Raw genomic sequence first — 15,355 nt, forward strand, 5'->3', positions numbered from 1 at the left:
CATTAAACCACAAGCACCACCACAACCACCACCGCCACCACCACCACCACGACAACCACCACGACCTTGACCACAATGACCACCACCACGACCTCGACCACCATCACCACCACCACCATCACCACCACCACCACGACCAACACCACCACCACGAAAACCACCACCATGACCACCACCACCACCACCACCACCACGACCAACAGCACCACCATGAAAACCACCACGACCACCACGACCACCACCACCATCACTACGAACACCATGACCACCACCGACCACCACCACCACCACCACCACCATGACCACCACAATGACCACCACAATGACCACCACCACCATCACCACCACCACCACCACCACGACCACCACAATGACCACCACCACCACGACCACAATGACCACCACCACCACGACAACAACCACGACCACCACCACGACCACCCTTAAACCACAACCGCGACCACCACGACCACCATGACCAGCACCATGACCACCACCACCACGACCACCACCACCATGACTACCACCATGACCTCCATGACCACCACCACCACCACAACCACGACAACCACCACCTCCATGATCACCACCACCACCACCATGCCCACCACTACCCCCACGACCACGATCACCCCCACGACCACCACGACCACCACGACCACCACAACAACCACCACCACCACCACCACCACCACCACCACCATGACCACCACCATGACCACCACCACCATGACCACCACAACCTCCATGACCACCACCACCACGACAACCACCACCACCATTAAACCACAACCACGACCACCACCACCACCACCATGACAACCACCACGACCACGACCACCATGACCACCATGAGCACCACCACCAGGACCACCACGACCACCACCACCATGACAACCACCACGACCACAATGACCACCACGACCACCACCATGACCGCCATGACCAGCACCACGACCACCACCACCACCATGACCACCACCACGACCTCCATGACCACCACCACCACAACCATCACCACAATGACCCCCAGCACCACGACCACCACCACCACCACCAGGACCACCACCACCAACACCACAACGACCCCCAGCACCACGACCACCACCACCAACACCACGACGTCGACCACGACGACCACCACCTCGAGCACCACGACGACCACCACCACCATGACCACGACCACCACCACCACCACCACCACGACAACCAGCACCACCACCAGCACCAGCACCACCACCACCACCACCACCATCAGGACCACCACGACCAGCACCATGACGACTACGACCAACTCACCACCACCACCACCACGACCACCACGTCCACCACCACCACGACCTCCATGACCACCACCACCACCATCATCACCACCACCACGACCTCCACAACCATCACCATGACCACGACCACCATCACTACCATGACTACCACCACCACCAAGACCACGACGACCACCACCACCACCCCTAGCCCCCCCTTTCTAAGGTTTTTGATTTACATAACCACTCCCTTGCTCCTCCCTTCCTAAACCCCACTCCTTTTTCTTCCTTAAAACTGACATGGCTTGGCCGCCTTCTTGAATTCAATTGGGTCGTTTCAGGGCCGGGCCACAGCTTCCTTTGCTCTCTGGTGCAGTCCATTTGGTTGTTTTAAGTGACCTGTGGGTTGTTTCCCGTTTCTAGCCGCATGGTGGCAGTGAGGTCATACTGGTCCTCCTGCCTTACGCGGTGTCTCCGTCCCGCTAACCCACTGTAACTGCAGGGAACTGTAAGCAGCAACAACTATGCAGGAAGGACCTGCAAGCGGCATTAACTGCAGGCAGTCCACCAGTCCCCGACCACCAAATGACTCCCCAGCTCCCCATACAAAACGACTTCCAGGCATCTCGACACTTTATTTATCTCCTACAGGGACACCCCGAGCCCTCCAGGAGGGACAGCAGGGAGGGACCCGGGCACGGCAGGGAGGGAAATGGCCACGGGCTTTTCCTCGCTGCCTGCCTTGGGGGGCCAGCAGGCAATGCCAGGCTGGCCGTGCCCGCGGGCAGCGCCGGGATCGTTCTGGGGGGCTGGGGGGCTGTGGCAGCCCCGCAGCCAGCGGGGAGGGATCTCCGGGGAGGCAAAAGGACCTGGAGATGCTGGGGGTTGATCCCAGGGCCTCTTGCATGCAAAGCAAGCGCTCTCCCGCTGAGCTCCATCCCCCTGGCTCGGGCTGAGCGAGTCCCCTCAGTCCCAGCGCTGCCCCTGCTCTGCCCCCGGCGCTCCAACCCAGACAGGCACAGCCTGCACTCCACCACCCCCCTGCTGCTTCCAAGGGGCTGCATCCTGCAGAGCCATGAAAGCTCCTCCGGCACAGCCTGCCCTGAGGGGATTGAATCAATCTTGACACTGGGTGCAACACAACCACCATCTCGAGGACAACCACCACCACCATGACCACCACCAGCAGCACCACTACAACCACCACCACAAGCATCACTACGACCAGCATCACTATGACGATCACCACCACCACCACCACAATTAAACCACCACCACCACCACGACCATCACGATGACCCCCAGCACCACGACCACCACCACCACCACCGCCACAACCACCACCACCATGACCATGACAACCACCACGGTCATGACCAGCACCATGACCACCACCACCACCACGACCTCGACCACCATGACCACGACCACCACGTCCACCACCACCACCACCACCACCATCAAGACCACCACCACCTCCACGACCACCATTAAACCACAAGCACCACCACCGCCACCACCACCACCACCACGACAACCACCACGACCACGACCACCACGTCCACCACCACGAGCACCACCACCACCACCACCTCCATGACCACCACCACCACGACCAACACCACCACCACGAAAACCACCACCACGACCACGACCCACCATGACTACCACCACCACCATGACCACCACCACAACCTCCATGACCACCACCACACCATGACCACCACCACCACCACCAGTACCACCATTAAACCACCACCACCATCACCACCACCACCATCACCACCACCACCACCATGACCTCCATGACCACCACAATGACCACCACCACCACCATGACCACCACCACCACCATGACCTCCATGACCACCACAATGACCACCACCACCACCATGAAAACCACCACCACGACCACGACCACCACGACCACCACCACGAACACCATGACCACCATCACGACCACCCCCACGACCACCACGACCACCACCACCATGACAACCACCACGACCACGACCACAATGACCACCACCACCACCACGACAACAACCACGGCCACCACCACGACCACCATTAAACCACAACCACGACCACTATGACCAGCACCACGACCACCACCACCACGACCACCACCACCACCAAGACCACGACGATGACCACAACGTCGACCATCACGACCACCACAACCAGCACCGGTACCACCACGACCACGACCATGACCACCACCACCACCCCCACCCCCAGCCCCCCCTTTTTAAGGTTTTTGATTTACATAACCACTCCCTTGCTCCTCCCTTCCTAAACCCCACTCCTTTTTCTTCCTTAAAAACTGACATGGCTTGGCTGCATTCTTGAATTCAATTGGGTCCTTTCAGGGCCGGGCCACAGCTTCCTTTGCTCTCTGGTGCAGTCCACTGGTTGTTTTAAGTGACCTGTGGGTTGTTTCCCGTTTCTAGCGGCATGGTGGCAGTGAGGTCATATTGGTCCTCCTGCCTTACACGGTGTCTCCGTCCCGCTAACCCACTGTAACTGCAGGGAAATGTAAGCAGCAACAACTATGCAGGAATAAGTAACTGTAAGCAGACCTGCAAGCGGCATTAAGTAACTGCAGGCAGTCCACCAGTCCCCGACCACCAAATGACTCCCCAGGTCCCCATACAAAACGACTTCCAGGCATCTCGACACTTTATTTATCTCCTACAGGGACACCCCGAGCCCTCCGGGAGGGACAGCAGGTGCCTCCGCGGCACCCGGGCACGGCAGGGAGGGAAATGGCCACGGGCTTTTCCTCGCTGCCTGCCTTGGGGGGCCAGCAGGCAATGCCAGGCTGGCCGTGCCCGCAGGCAGCGCCGGGATCGTTCTGGGCGTTCTGGGGGGCTGGGGCAGCCCCGCAGCCAGCGGGGAGGGCTCTCCGGGGAGGCAAAAGGACCTGGAGATGCTGGGGGTTGATCCCAGGGCCTCTTGCATGCAAAGCAAGCGCTCTCCCGCTGAGCTCCATCCCCCTGGCACGGGCTGATCGAGTCCCCTCAGTCCCAGCGCTGCCCCCGGCGCTCCAACCCAGACAGGCACAGCCTGCACTCCACCACCCCCTGCTGCTTCCAAGGGGCTGCATCCTAGTTTTGGGATGTGGCCATGCAAAATACTCCGCCCGTGTCCGTTCTCCCAGGCTCTGTTCCCCTCGCACCGCCCTGGCCCCGGTCCCACCCCGCAGGCGGGGACCACACGAGCCGCCCAAGGCAGGTGGGTGCCCAAAAGGAGGGCTCGTCCGGGATTTGAACCCGGGACCTCTCGCACCCTAAGCGAGAATCATACCCCTAGACCAACGAGCCGGAGTGAGGGTTCATTTCCGCCCCCACGCTCTGTGCCCCCCGGACGCTTCCCAGGAAAACGGCGCTGGGAGCACGGCGGGACACGCGGCACGGCCAACCCCGCACCGCCCGCACCCGCACAGGGCCCCGCACCGCGCCAGGCCCGCCCGGCACGGCCCGACAAACACCCACGGGCCTTTGGTGCCAGCGAGCACAAACGCAGCTGCCACGGGACACCAGCAGAGCCAGGGCCGTGCACGGGCCCGGCTCCCCCGAGCCCCCAAAACTGCGGGGGTGGAAAAGATGGTGTGCACCTCGGCTCGTTGGTCTAGGGGTATGATTCTCGCTTTGGGTGCGAGAGGTCCCGGGTTCAAATCCCGGACGAGCCCTCGTCTTTTGGGCGCCCACTGTCTCCTGTCTGTGGGTCTGGGTGCGTTGCTCCCGCAGGGACGGAGGACAGCACAGTGCGGGGGAATCCACGCAGCAAACATCCGGGAATGATGTTCCTCACCACCCCGATCCCCTCAGCATCTTTTTTCTCACCTCCCCCGGGTCTGCAAAACCTGGAGAGTCCCGGGTGTGCCTCTGCCCCGAGGCCTTCACAATCCCTGCCGCCGGGTCCTGAGCTGCTCCTCAGGAAGGAGGAGGAGTCCCTATTGAATTTCGAGTCCAACGCCTTCACTCCTCGGCCATCACAGCCCCAGACCCAACTGCAGGGGGACATGTGCCCTCCGGCCCGGCCAGCCCCGCTGTCCCCGTGTCCCCGCTGTCCCGGCGAGCGCGGCTGTGCCCGCGGTGTCCCCGCACACACCCAGGGGGACAAGAACAACCCCGCATCCCGGCTCGTTGGTCTAGGGGTATGATTCTCGCTTAGGGTGCGAGAGGTCCCGGGTTCAAATCCCGGACGAGCCCTCCTTTTGCGGCGCCCACCGCCCGCAGCGGCCCCTCAGCCCTGGGGCACCCGCGGGGGAATCACCCGCGATCGCGTCCCACTCGCCAGCTCTGCCCGGGGCTCCAGCCACGAAACCGCAGCCTGGGCTGCTTGGCAGCCCTTCCCCCTCTTCCCACTCCCTTCACAGCCCGCTGGCACCCGAGGGACACCCACAGCCTGCAAAGCCCTGAACCCCCTTTCCCCACCCTGGGGGCTGGGGAGGCACCGAGACGGGAACTTTCTTGGCCTGGGGGGAACGCCGCGGCACAGCCCGAGCCAGGGGGATGGAGCTCAGCGGGAGAGCGCTTGCTTTGCATGCAAGAGGTGGAGAATTTCCTTTGGAATGATCAAGCAGAGAGCGTATCAGTGCAAAGCATCTGTGCCTCAGGGGCCCTGCTGCTCCCCCGGCTGGCACAGAGCCCCCTGCTCATGGCCTGGGCAATCAGGGCCAGGGCTCAGCCTCGCCACAAAGGAGCCCCTCCAGCCTCACCCCAACATTTGCCTACTTGTCCCCTGCAGAGAACCTCAGTTTACCTCAACATTCTCCGCCTTGCAGGTTTCCTCGTGTGACTCCCAACATCTTCCCTCCCTCTCCGCATCTCATCATCTCATGTACACCTAAACATGTTCACGCTCTACCCTACAGACCAGCTCAAATATACTCTCTTAACTTTCCCACCTGCTCACCGCTGACCACCTCCTTTTGACCTCCAAATATTATCACTGGCAGAACCCCTCTCCGGCTCGTGTTGGTCACAGGTCTGGAGCCTGTTGAATTGCTCCCTGAGCTGTTTCAAACCCTCGCCGCTGCTCATTTCCTCCTCAGACTCACAGTGCTGTCCCGCTACTTTATGTCACGGGGCAGGGATTTGTCCCAAAGGAGGACCTTGTTGTCGCCAAAAGCCAAACAAACCAACAAACTGCTGGGCTTCCATCTCGCTCTGGGGGGTGACCAAGTCTAAAATCTCCTGCCTAGTGCTGGGCAACACTTCCTGATGACACAACGCCACGGAGGGAACTGAGCCCTGCTCCCTCCCACCCCAGGACCCCACTCTGCCGCAGCTGCGGGGACACAGGGCACAGGGAGGGGCAGGGGAGTGCACAGAGGAGGGCAGGGAAGGAGGAATGGAGGGGGATCAGGGGGAGAAGGGGAGGCCGGGGCGACAGGGAGGGCAGACAGCGAAAGGAGAGAGGGGGAATCGAGGGGGAATCGAGAGCGAACAGAGGGGAAATAAAGGGAACTGAGGGAACATAGAGGGAAACTGAGAGGGGGAATTAAGAGAGGAAATAGAGGGGCAATAGAGAAGAAACAGCCGGGAAATAGAGTGGGAACTGAGAGGGAATAAAGGGGAAAACCTCCAAATTGGTGCGGGCGGTGCCTCACGGGGCTTTAAATCACCTCGGCCCCGCCCCCTACACCTGTGCTGGCCACGTCCCCCGGCAGGGCCGGCCAGTGCCCCGGGGATCAGGAGCTTCTGGAATTTCCAACAGTGACTTTTCCCTGCAGTCAAGAAGGTGCAGCTCATCAGACACCTGATGCTCTCCTTCTTCTCCCCACCTTTCTCTGCAACTTGTCCCCTCCACTGGCAAAACCCTCTGTTTTTAAAAACCCACTTAAAATAGTTACTCTTTATTTCCAGATGAGGCAGGTCCTGCCTACGATGGAAACAGCTACAGAAGGTTGTCCCAAGGGGACAATCCAAGTCCCAACTGGCCAGGCCGGTGGGCAGCACTTGGAGCCACTCTGGGGGAAACCCCCTGTGCCTGCCAGGAGCTCTCGGTCTGTTTGTCCTGCCATTACTGCCATCAACAGCTCCAAAACCTGTTCAGAATTCTAGGACAGCAATACTGGGATTCACAGGAATCTTCTTAGTGCTCGTGGTTCCATTTTAATGTACCTTTTTAGTCCTCAAGGAGCAGCTTGGAGAACTTACCCTGGGATTTAGAGGCCAAGCAGGGCTTGCTTTGGGTTGCCTTGCCCCTCTGGCCCCAGCTGGTGCAAACACACCTTGGGCCAATGGGCTTAAAAACACTTTCCTACCAAAACAGCTGCTGTATCCCCTAGAAATTACCCCAAGTTTCCAGATAAAAATGTCACCTCTGTCCCTGCCATGTAATCCCATGTCTTGCCAGCTGGGAGCTGCAAGGAGGCTGTGAATTCAAAGGCAGAAGGAGAAGATCTATCAGCAAAAGGCAGAAAGAAGGGGACAGGTTTCAGAAAACATTTCTGCAATATCATTAAAAACCATTTCCAGTTTCCCAGTGAGAAGAACACGATTGCACCGCCACCAAGGCCTGACAGTCCCTGCAGCCAGAGCTCAGCACGCATCCAGAGAGGCAACTCCAGCACCTGAAAGGAAAAAAAAGAAATTTATATTTTTTTAAGTCATTTCAAGCTCTTCCAAGCAAAACCCTCTGGCAGGAAGGGGTTTTGTTCCCCGTAATGGTCTGCTGGGCTGAACTGAGAAGGGCACGTTCTCTGCAGCGCAAATACAGGACAAACCCCCAACACAAAGCACACACTGTCAAGTGGGGGGTGAATGGAATCCTGGGAACAGCCTCCAAAATCTTCTCTAACCACACCCGGGCAATGGCTCAGCTTCTCTTAGAAAGATCCTGGACAGCAAATCAGACAACAGAACTCCGAGACTGCACAAACAATAAGAAAAGGTTTGTCAGGAATAACAGGAGTTCCTTGTTTTCCTTAACACTCTGGGACTACAGGACCCAATCCTTGCAACCAAGTGACAGTAGAGATGTTACCAATACTTAAACCTCTCCCCCATGGTTCTGTCTGGGCCAGCCCTGAGCTACTCCCATGTGCCTGCAGAGCTTTGGGGAGGGGCAGGGTGATGTCCCACTTCTGCTTTAAAACATTCCAGAGGAGGAAAAGCCACTTCCCTTCTCTCTCTGGGACCCAGCACCAAAGCAGTCCCGTAGCACAACGTGGATTATGCACAGAAGGCCCGGGTCAGTGTCGAAAAAAAATAACCCTAAACAAGCCAGAGCAGCCCAAATTTGAAGATAAACAACATGCTGCTTCCATAACAGGAGCACAAAAACTCATTGCTCCATCCCACACCCGGGGGGAACATCCACGGGCACACAGGCCTTGCTTGCTCCAGCCAGCCCATCCAGCCCCCTTTCCCTGCCGGGAGCCCCAAACCTTCCCCCAGCTCCCCCGCGCCTGTGCCACGGCCCAGCCCAGCCCCAGCCCTGGCAGAGCTGCAACACCCCCGGGGGCTCCTGAGCCCCCAAACCAACGCTCGGGCTCATCCACGGGGACCTCCCCGCGGCAGATCCCGGCACCATCCCCGGGCCCGATCCCGGCACCATCCCCGGGCCCGATCCCGGCACCATCCCCGGGCCCGATCCCGGCACCATCCCCGCGGCAGATCCCGGCACCATCCCCGGGCCCGATCCCGGCACCACCCCCGGGCCCGATCCCGGCACCATCCCCGCGGCAGATCCCGGCACCATCCCCGGGCCCGATCCCGGCACCATCCCCGGGCCCGGCGGGACCGACCGGGCGGGACAGGGGCGGGGGCGGAGCAACGCCGGCGGCCTCGCGCCATCGCCGGGGCTGCCCGCGCCGGTGCCTGCCGCCGCCCGCGAGTCTGTCGCCCGCGCCCGGCGCCGCCGAGCGCTCCTGCCCGTTCCCCGAGCACCCCGGCCCGTCCCCACAGCGGGAAGCACCGCGGAGAGACGGGCTGCGAGCGCGGGGAGCGACCGGGGACGGGGCGGAGGGCGGGCAATGGGCCGGACGCCTCGCTGAGGCAGAGGACGGAGGGGGGCCTCGCGCCGCCATCTTGTGTGGCTCTCCAGACGTTCCAGTCACGGCGGCGCCGTCCTTGGTCCCTAAAGGACTGCGGGGCGCGGCGGCGATGTCTTTAGGGGCACCAGTCCGGGACTGCCCCATTCCGCACTCCGGGAAAAATCCAGTCCGGGTTTTCCCCCATTCCGCACTCCGGGAGAAATCCAGTCCGGGTTTTCCCCCATTCCGTACTGGGAAAAATCCAGTCCGGGTTTTCCCCCATTCCGTATTCCGGCCGAAATCCAGTCCGGGTTTTCCCCATTCCGTACTCTGGGAAAAATGCAGTCCGGGTTTTCCTCCATTCCGTACTCTGGGAAAATCCAGTCCGGGTTTTCCCCATTCCGTACTCCGGAAAATCCAGTCCGGGTTTTCCTCCATTCCGTACTCGGGAGAAATCCAGTCCGGGTTTTCCCCCATTCCGTACTCCAGGAGAAATCCAGTCCGGGTTTTCCGCCATTCCGTACACAGGGAAAAATCCAGTCCGGGTTTTCCCCCATTCCGTACTCGGGGAAAAATCCAGTCCGGGTTTTCCCCCATTCCGTACTCTGGAAAAATCCAGTCCGGGTTTTCCCTCCATTCCGTACTCCGGGAGAAATCCAGTCCGGGTTTTCCTCCATTCCGTACTCCGGGAAAATCCAGTCCGGGTTTCCCCATTCCGTACTCCGGAGAAATCCAGTCCGGGTTTTCCCATTTCGTACTCCGGGAAAATCCAGTCCGGGTTTTCCCATTCCGTACTCGGCCGAAATCCAGTCCGGGTTCCTCGCCCTCTTTCCTCCATTTTAACCCCGGTCTCTCCCGGTTTTCCCGGAGCACGCGTTGGGACCGGCAGTCCCCGGAGCTGTGCGGGCTCCGGCGGGAGGGGCTGGGGGGCTGCGGTGGCGGTCGGGGCTCGGCTCGGCTCGGCTCGGCTCCGGGGCTGGCAGGCTCCGCTGGGAGCGCTCAGGACCCGCTCCGTGCGGGGGCTCAAATCCCGGACGAGCCCTCCTTTTGGCTCCCGCCCAGTCTGCCCCCCCGGCACCCACCCGTGTCCATGCCAAGGACACCGAGCTCCGGGAGGGACAGCAGGTGCCTCCGCGGCACCCGGGCACGGCAGGGAGGGAAATGGCCACGGGCTTTTCCTCGCTGCCTGCCTTGGGGGGCCAGCAGGCAATGCCAGGCTGGCCGTGCCCGCAGGCAGCGCCGGATCGTTCTGGGCGTTCTGGGGGGCTGAGGCAGCCCCGCAGCCAGCGGGGAGGGCTCTCCGGGGAGGCAAAAGGACCTGGAGATGCTGGGGGTTGATCCCAGGGCCTCTTGCATGCAAAGCAAGCGCTCTCCCGCTGAGCTCCATCCCCCTGGCACGGGCTGATCGAGTCCCCTCAGTCCCAGCGCTGCCCCCGGCGCTCCAACCCAGACAGGCACAGCCTGCACTCCACCACCCCCCTTGCTGCTTCCAAGGGGCTGCATCCTAGTTTTGGGATGCGGCCATGCAAAATACTCCGCCCGTGTCCGTTCTCCCAGGCTCTGTTCCCCTCGCACCGCCCTGGCCCCGGTCCCACCCCGCAGGCGGGGACCACACGAGCCGCCCTTGGCAGGTGGGTGCCCAAAAGGAGGGCTCGTCCGGGAGTTGAACCCGGGACCTCTCGCACCCGAAGCGAGAATCATACCCCTAGACCAACGAGCCAGATGGTGGGGGAGAGCAGGAACCCCCTCCTTCACTCACAGAACGGGATGGGGCGGAGTGGGACCTGTGGCAGCTCAATCTGTCCCTGATGGATGGTCACCGCTGGGAGGTCACCCTCGCTTGTCCCTGTCTGTGACAGGGGATGTCACCTGTGCGTTGGCATGGGCTGTACCCGCCCTGACCCTGAAATGAGGGTAAGAGGAGCACGGAGGGCAGCAGGACCCCCAGGGGAGGGGTCTCCAGGCAGGGGATGTAGCTCAGCGGGAGAGCGCTTGCTTCGCATGTAAGAGGCCCTGGGTTCAACCCCCAGCATCTCCAGCTTTTTTCTTTTTTCCGTCCTCAAACCCACCTCCTCCATGGGCCAGTGATGAAAAAGTCTTGTCCACCCCTGGGAGGTCTCCCCAAAGGTGGGGGATGCTCCAGCACCGTGGCAGAGCTGCCCACTTGAGGCTGTAGTGGCAGCAGGGCCCCCCTATGTTGCTGTCCCCCTTCCCCACCCAGGAGGGGACCAGCCCTGGCCATGGAACCATCCCAGCCAGGGCGCTGTGCCCAAGCTGGGGGTGCTGCCCGTGCCCTCTGTGCCGGTGCCTCAACCCCACAGAGGCCACGCTGGGCAGTGGGTGCCAAAAGGAGGTGCCATGCAGGCGTTGAGCCCAGGGTGCCCAAGCTCAGCAGTGCCCAGTGCAGCGCTGCCCTTTCCCTGCCCCCTCACTCATCCATCCAGCCACAGCAGTGCCATGGGATGGGGTCACCCAGACAGACCCCCCACCCCACCCAGCCCTGCATAAAACCGATCGCTGTGAGCAGGATTCGAACCTGCGCAGGGAATCCCTATTGGATTTCAAGTCCAACGCCTTCACCCCTCGGCCATCACAGCCACAGCTGAGATCCCGCTCTCTGGGACACCCAGGGACACCCCACTTTGCCCCGGGCTCTGCCTCCAGGGAGAAAATGTTCCCCAGCCTGGTGTGAGGGCCCTTGCTCAGCCCCGGTACCCACACCTGCCAGGGCTGGGAAAAGGGAACATCCAGGGGTATCTACCGCTGGCTGGAAAAATTCCAGGTGCCTCACCACAAGATGGGCCCTGCAGGGAGGTGTCCTCCAAGGATGATGCCGAGGGCTACAGCAGGTCTTGGAGGGGAAAAGACATGGAGATGCTGGGGGTTGATCCCAGGGCCTCTGGTGCTGCCTTTTGCTCCTGGCACAGCCTAGAACAGGGAAATCCATCCTAGCGTGCCCAGCACGTGTGGCCGGCGCTTGGAGGTGCCCACAGTGGCGTAACTTCCCTGGATCCAGCGGCCACAGGGGCAGCGACTGCTGGGCACCATCCTGCTCAGGTACAGGGGGATGTAGCTCAGCGGGAGAGCGCTTGCTTTGCATGCAAGAGGCCCTGGGATCAACCCCCAGCATCTCCATGTCCTTTTGCCTCCCCGGAGATCCCTCCCCGCTGGCTGTGGGGCTGCCCCAGCCCCCCAGACCCCAAGCTGCAGTGATGGGGGGGGGAACAAGGAGATGGCCCCAAAGAGCTCTCCACCCCCAGAGAAAAACAAGACAGGCTCTGCCCACAGCGAGGACTCCTCTGGGAGTTGGACCTTGGTTGTCTCACACCTGCAGGTGGAACTGCAGCCCCAAGCTGTACTGGGCTCCTCAACCCTCCCCCTTGGACCACCCCGGGCATGGGGTGGGTCCCAGCTGGCCCATGGGCAAAAGGAGATAACCCCCCATCCCTCTGGCGTTGCCTTGGCCGCTTTGTGGACCCAAATCCACCCCAGTGCAAAAAAATCCCACGCAAATCCACCCCAGTGCCCGAAAATCCCACAAAACTCCAAAACCACCCAAAACCACCCAAATCCACCCCAAAGTCTGAAAATCCCACACAAATCCACCCCAAAGTCTGAAAATCCCACACAAATCCACCCCAAAGTCTGGAAATCCCACAAAAATCCAACCCAAAGTCTGGAAATCCCACAAAAATCCAACCCAAAGTCTGGAAGTCCCACAAAAATCCACCCCCAAAATCCCACCCAAATCCACCCCAAAGTCTGGGAATCCCACACAAATCTACCCCAGTGTCACCAAACCCACACAAACCTACCCCAAAACCACCCCAGTGCCTAAAAGTCCCACCCCAAAGCACCCCACAGTCCAAAAATCCTACCCAAAAATCCCACCCAAATCCACCCCAAAGTCTGGGAATCCCACCCAAATCCACCCCAAAATCCACCCCAGTGTCACCAAACCCATCCCAAAACCACCCCAGTGCCTAAAATTCCCAAAAGTCCCAAAGCCTAAAAATCCCACCCAAAAACATCAAACCCACCCCAAACCCACCCCCAGTGTCACCAAATTCATAAAAATCCACCCCAACCACCCCCCCCACCAGCCTTTTTTCCCCTGCTCCTGCAGTGGCCCCTGGGAGGATTTTCCCTGCTCTCAGGTTAAGTGGCCCATGGCTCTCTTCTCTACAATGCCACATTTTCTATGGTGCAGGAGCTGCTGCTCCCTGGGAAGAAGGTGAGGGAAAGGGCTGCTGTAAACCCCACAGCGGTGAACTCCAGCGGGGGCAGCTAAAACCTGTCGCTGTGAGCAGGATTCGAACCTGCGCAGGGAACCCCTATTGGATTTCGAGTCCAACGCCTTCACCTCTCGGCCATCACAGCCCTATTCCAGCATTTTTAGGGGGGGGCACAGCACCCCCCGGCCCCGCTGTCCCCCGTGTGCCCGCTGTCCCGGCGAGCGGGGCAGTGTCAGGGCAGCGCCCCGGGCAGCCCCCGGGCCGGGGGTCCCCGCTCTGCTCCCCCGGCCCCACCGAGCGGGCCCCGGGCCGGGGGTCCCCGGGGAGCAGCGCCCGCCCAGGGGGGGGAGCGGGGCACAGCGCACCCCGGCTCGTTGGTCTAGGGGTATGATTCTCGCTTAGGGTGCGAGAGGTCCCGGGTTCAAATCCCGGACGAGCCCTCCTTTTGGGCAGCAAGCTCGATGTCACCCGGCTTACTGCAGGGGGTGGGTGTTGGGGGCAACAACAGCACAGATGCAATGACGAAGCCCATGGGGGACAAGGGGAAGGTGCCCTCTGAGGGTAGCAAGGCGAAGACATGCCCTGGTGGATTTGGGGTCCTGGAAGAGGGGACAGGCCCTGCTGTGGGGCTGCAGATCATGGGATCACGTACCTTTGTAGGGTGTTCCCAGTGCTTGTTACGGGCAGCAGAAGAGACCGCAGATCCTTCAGGGCTGGGTGGTTCCTCCATCCGTGCCTGGATGCCGCACATCCCCCTTGGAGCACTGGGCGCTCCAGCTGCCCCCACTGGCCCATCCAGAACACTCCTGTTGGAACAGATGGAGAGGACATGGGTGGTGGGCACTTCATCACTCAGGACTCGAGCCATGGGGAGGGGTCTGAGGGCGGTCTGGGGGCTCACCTGTGTGGTCGAATCCCATCGAGTGCCGTGTCAGCCTCCATCATTCCCCCTGAGGAGCCTCCCCCACCTGCAAGGGAATGGCGGTGAGGGGTGACCTTCCCATAGGATCAGCATCCTTGGACCCCTCTCTCTTGGACGCTACCTCGGTATTTCTCCTGCCCCCCAAAAAAAAAACCACAAAACAACAAGTGGGGAAAAGAAAAGAAAGGACTGCGACGAGGGTGGGATTCGAACCCACGCGTGCAGAGCACAATGGATTAGCAGTCCATCGCCTTAACCACTCGGCCACCTCGTCCCTCTGCGGGTTCTTCGGGGCTGACCCCGCCGCCTCAGGAAAAACCCCCCCTTCCCTCCCCTCACGCCCCCCAAAGCCCCACCGAGGGTGGTTCTCTCACCGCCCTCTTAGCGCAGCCGGCAGCGCGTCAGTCTCATAATCTGAAGGTCCTGAGTTCGAGCCTCAGAGAGGGCATCGTTTACCTTTTTTTTTTTTCTTTTTTTCATCCCCGCTCTCATCGCGGCTTCGCAACGCCCGTGAGAGCCACGCTCGGACCGGCGAGGCGGCCGCCGCGGGGACCCCTCGGCGGCCGCTCCTCGCCGGTCCGGGCGTGGCCCCCTCACGGGCGGGGTCCTGGCCCTGAGGGGCGCCGCGGAGCGCGGACGAGGTGGCCGAGTGGTTAAGGCGATGGACTGCTAATCCATTGTGCTCTGCACGCGTGGGTTCGAATCCCACCCTCGTCGCGCGGTTTTTTTTCCCCCTCAAGAAAAAAAAATTTGGGACTCGTCTCCACGCCTGTGGAGCGGAAAAGGAGGGAGCTGCAGACAAGCCGTGACAACCTTGACCGTGTGAGAAGGGCCCCAGCCTCCATGGTTGCTCCATGTTCTCATTCCAGGAGAATATCTGTTTGTTCTGGAACATCCCTGTTCCACGGAGGGTTCAGAAGAACACCGAAACAGAAACCAAAACACC

At 60.9% G+C, this 15,355-nt stretch overlaps 15 non-coding genes across 15 annotated transcripts; 7 read left to right on the forward strand and 8 right to left on the reverse strand.

The window, feature by feature from the left end:
* Positions 1-2,132: 2,132 nt before the first annotated feature.
* On the reverse strand, positions 2,133-2,204 carry TRNAA-UGC (transfer RNA alanine (anticodon UGC)). Its single transcript has one exon. It is a non-coding gene; the product is annotated as a tRNA-Ala (tRNA).
* Positions 2,205-4,189: 1,985 nt separating this feature from the next.
* On the reverse strand, positions 4,190-4,261 carry TRNAA-UGC (transfer RNA alanine (anticodon UGC)). Its single transcript has one exon. It is a non-coding gene; the product is annotated as a tRNA-Ala (tRNA).
* Positions 4,262-4,516: 255 nt separating this feature from the next.
* On the reverse strand, positions 4,517-4,588 carry TRNAP-AGG (transfer RNA proline (anticodon AGG)). Its single transcript has one exon. It is a non-coding gene; the product is annotated as a tRNA-Pro (tRNA).
* Positions 4,589-4,884: 296 nt separating this feature from the next.
* Positions 4,885-4,956, forward strand: TRNAP-UGG (transfer RNA proline (anticodon UGG)). The gene has a single exon. It is a non-coding gene; the product is annotated as a tRNA-Pro (tRNA).
* Positions 4,957-5,407: 451 nt separating this feature from the next.
* Positions 5,408-5,479, forward strand: TRNAP-AGG (transfer RNA proline (anticodon AGG)). The gene has a single exon. It is a non-coding gene; the product is annotated as a tRNA-Pro (tRNA).
* Positions 5,480-10,571: 5,092 nt separating this feature from the next.
* Positions 10,572-10,643, reverse strand: TRNAA-UGC (transfer RNA alanine (anticodon UGC)). Its single transcript has one exon. It is a non-coding gene; the product is annotated as a tRNA-Ala (tRNA).
* Positions 10,644-10,900: 257 nt separating this feature from the next.
* On the reverse strand, positions 10,901-10,972 carry TRNAP-CGG (transfer RNA proline (anticodon CGG)). Its single transcript has one exon. It is a non-coding gene; the product is annotated as a tRNA-Pro (tRNA).
* A 246-nt stretch (positions 10,973-11,218) lies between these two features.
* TRNAA-CGC (transfer RNA alanine (anticodon CGC)) lies at positions 11,219-11,290 on the forward strand. Its single transcript has one exon. It is a non-coding gene; the product is annotated as a tRNA-Ala (tRNA).
* Positions 11,291-11,767: 477 nt separating this feature from the next.
* TRNAS-UGA (transfer RNA serine (anticodon UGA)) lies at positions 11,768-11,849 on the reverse strand. The gene has a single exon. It is a non-coding gene; the product is annotated as a tRNA-Ser (tRNA).
* A 466-nt stretch (positions 11,850-12,315) lies between these two features.
* On the forward strand, positions 12,316-12,387 carry TRNAA-UGC (transfer RNA alanine (anticodon UGC)). The gene has a single exon. It is a non-coding gene; the product is annotated as a tRNA-Ala (tRNA).
* A 1,163-nt stretch (positions 12,388-13,550) lies between these two features.
* Positions 13,551-13,632, reverse strand: TRNAS-CGA (transfer RNA serine (anticodon CGA)). The gene has a single exon. It is a non-coding gene; the product is annotated as a tRNA-Ser (tRNA).
* Positions 13,633-13,855: 223 nt separating this feature from the next.
* On the forward strand, positions 13,856-13,927 carry TRNAP-AGG (transfer RNA proline (anticodon AGG)). The gene has a single exon. It is a non-coding gene; the product is annotated as a tRNA-Pro (tRNA).
* Positions 13,928-14,601: 674 nt separating this feature from the next.
* Positions 14,602-14,683, reverse strand: TRNAS-GCU (transfer RNA serine (anticodon GCU)). The gene has a single exon. It is a non-coding gene; the product is annotated as a tRNA-Ser (tRNA).
* A 101-nt stretch (positions 14,684-14,784) lies between these two features.
* TRNAM-CAU (transfer RNA methionine (anticodon CAU)) lies at positions 14,785-14,857 on the forward strand. The gene has a single exon. It is a non-coding gene; the product is annotated as a tRNA-Met (tRNA).
* Positions 14,858-15,044: 187 nt separating this feature from the next.
* Positions 15,045-15,126, forward strand: TRNAS-GCU (transfer RNA serine (anticodon GCU)). Its single transcript has one exon. It is a non-coding gene; the product is annotated as a tRNA-Ser (tRNA).
* The last annotated feature ends 229 nt before the right edge of the window (positions 15,127-15,355 follow it).

The sequence above is a fragment of the Myiozetetes cayanensis genome, unplaced genomic scaffold (assembly GCF_022539395.1).
Source record: "Myiozetetes cayanensis isolate MyiCay16 unplaced genomic scaffold, myiCay2020 scf9, whole genome shotgun sequence".
Lineage (NCBI taxonomy): Eukaryota > Metazoa > Chordata > Aves > Passeriformes > Tyrannidae > Myiozetetes > Myiozetetes cayanensis.